The sequence below is a fragment of the Platalea leucorodia genome (genome assembly GCF_965183815.1).
Source record: "Platalea leucorodia genome assembly, chromosome: 8".
NCBI lineage: Eukaryota > Metazoa > Chordata > Aves > Pelecaniformes > Threskiornithidae > Platalea > Platalea leucorodia.
The window spans coordinates 28,258,052-28,261,102 of record NC_138830.1 but is presented as its reverse complement, the minus strand read 5'-3'; positions in this window follow the sequence as shown (position 1 = coordinate 28,261,102).

The window sequence follows — 3,051 nt, the reverse complement described above, 5'->3', positions numbered from 1 at the left end:
TCAAGTTGTAATTGATTTCAAAGCTCACAATGGGATCATTTCTGACTCTGAAGGCTTATGTCCCAAGAATTCCTGTGTATTCTGTGGTTAGAGTTCAGTGTACAGAAAACAAATAACCATAAGTCAGTTGTTACCATCTTTTAACTTGTGTGTGGCTGAGGAAGGTTGTGTGGGGCAGACATGAAAGACTGGTCAATGGGGTTCAAGTAATCTGTACACACAGGTGGTTATTTGAACTCCTCATCTCAGGAGTTGATGGTGGCGGTGGACAGCTTTTCCAGTGCTGACATGCTGGGTATGTTTGCCAATACATAAACAGTCTATATGTTTGCCAATACGTACTGTAAACAGTCTAATTTATGCTAAAATGGTGGTTACTCAAAATCGATGATTGAGAGTTACAGGGAACAGCCTGCCCGTCCCTGTGTACCACCTGTTGAACTGATAGCCACTTGGATGAGCTGTCTCAGATGAGAAACAGAAATCTGAGGAAAGCAATGGGAAAAGAAACAAGTGGGACTTAGCTTCAGGCAAGAAATTGTTACCTTTTTGTGCTGAGAAGAATGGCAAGGCCCTCTTGATTTCTTTATCTCATTTTATCTCTGATCCTCAAATGTCTTTTGCAATAGGTAAAATCCTTCTGTTCATCTTGCATGTTTCACTGTTGGACCGATTCCTTTGCACCATTGGCAGAACTTGCTAAGGAGAAAATATTTTGACAGAGTTTAGGATTACTGGTAGAGGTGAGAAAGGAACTGGAAGGAAAACAATGTTTCAAATTATTTTCTTTTGCCAGTGCATCAGAAAAAGCACTTTCCTGGAGCTTGCAGCTTCCAGACTCCCTGGAAGTTTTTTCGTCTCATTTCTCAATGTTTATCCTCTTCAAAATAACAAAAACCAACTTTTGCCTGTGTGATTACCAAATGGAATCACAGCACGTCATGTGTCCTGTGAGACTGTGATTGCTGAGCTGCGTGAGGATGGAGAGCTCCAGGTGCTTGTGAAAAAAATCACATGTGTTGCTGGGTGCACTCCTCTGTCTGAGGTGTAAGCCGTGCCTGCTCCGAGACAAGCAGCACGCACTTGTCTGAACAAGAAGGAGCTGCAGACAGCCAGCAGGCAGAGTTAAGGATTAACCCAAGAATTAGCAAAGTCAAAAAGCTTAGTATGTACAGCATGGACCAGAGAAACAGCTATGCAGCTGGGAACTGTAATAGTTCAGCTCCTCCTTGGATCATCACCAGGGGGAAAAAGCAGAGCCTGTGCTTAATGAGGTGTTTCTGATCCTCCCCATGTTCCCTTTCCCTGGCCTACGTTAGAAGAATTTGCAAAGAAAACATTAGGCAAAGCTACCACACAGCTTCTGTCCCGCAGCCATCCCTGTTCTCTCTTCCTCTCCCCTCTCTCACCCCTTTACAAACTCCCCACCACCCTCATCTTTCCAATTTTGCCACTAGATCTTCCAGCTCCCATTTCAGACTTCCTTTCCGGACCCTGACAGTTGTCTTTGCATCTGCCATCTTCTCCCTCCTGTCCAGCAGGGAGAAAAACAAGCCTTTCTTACTTGAATTAGAGCTGGATTCATGAGGTTCCAGCAGGTCTGCAAGAAAACGTGGTGGGGATGCCAAATGTACAATTGTCATCCAAGACAGCAGTTGCTTGGCAGCCCAATTGTGGTGGGTTGAACCTGGCAGGATGCCAGGTGCCCACCAAAGCTGCTCTATCACTCCCCTCCTCAGCTGGACGGGGGAGAGGAAATACAAGGAAAGGCTCATGGGTCGAGATAAGGACAGGGAGATCACTCTCCAAGTACTGTCACAGGCAAAACAGACTCAACTTGGGGAAATTAGTTTAATTTTTTACCAATCAAATCAGAGTAGGATAATGAGAAATAAGTCCAAATCTTAAAAAACTACCTTCCCCCCACCCCTCCCTTCTTCCCGGGCTTAACTTTAGTCCCAATTTTCTCTACCTCCTCCCCCCAGCGGCACAGGAGGACGGGAATGGGGGTTGTGGTCCGTTCATCACACGCTGTCTCTGCCGCTCCTTCCTCCTCAGGGGGAGGACTCCTCACACTCTTCCCCTGCTCCATGTGGGCTCCCTCCCACGGGGGACAGTCCTCCATGAACTTCTCCAACGTGAGTCCTTCCCACGGGCTGCATTTCTTCGTGAACTGCTCCAGCGTGGGTCCCTTCCACGGGGTGCAGTCCTTCAGGAACAGACTGCTCCAGTGTGGGTCCCCCGCGAGGTCACAAGTCCTGACAGCAAACCTGCTCCAGCATGGGCTCCTCTCTCCACGGGTCCACAGGTCCTGCCAGGAGCCTCCTGCAGCGTGGGCTTCCCATGGGGTCACAGCCTCCTTCGGGCATCCACCTGCTCCAGCGTGGGGTCCTCCACAAGCTGCAGGTGGATCTCTGCCCCACCGTTACCCTTGATGGGCTGCAGGGGCACAGCCTGCCTCACCATGGTCTTCACCATGGGCTGCAGGGGAATCTCTGCTCTGGCGCCTGGAGCACCTCCTCCCCCTCCTTCTTCCCTGACCTGGGTGTCTGCAGGGCTGTTCCTCTCACGTATTCTCACTCCTCCCTCTGGCTGCTGTTGCACAGGTTTTTTTCCCCCTTCTTAAATACGTTATCACAGGGGCGCTTACTACCGTCACTGATGGGCTCAGCCTTGGCCAGTGGCAGGTCCATCTTGGATCCGGCTGGCAATTCATAGAATCATAGAATCGTCAAGGTTGGAAAAGACCCTTAAGATCATTGCGTCCAACCGTTAAATTGCTCTATCGGACACAGGGGAAGCTTCTAGCAGCTTCTCACAGAAGCCGCCCCGCTACCAAAACAACCTTGCCATGCAAACCCAATACACCAATGGAGACCCAGGTTGACTCAAACTGGTACCTTCCCTTTGTCACAACATCATGCTATGCATCTGCCTCCTGCCTGAGCTGTGATCTTGTAGGTTAGGAGGGATGCTGGGCCACACTGCTCAGGCAAGCCAGAGGGACATGGGAGAGAAGGGATCGTCATGAATGCTACCAATGTAGGGCCC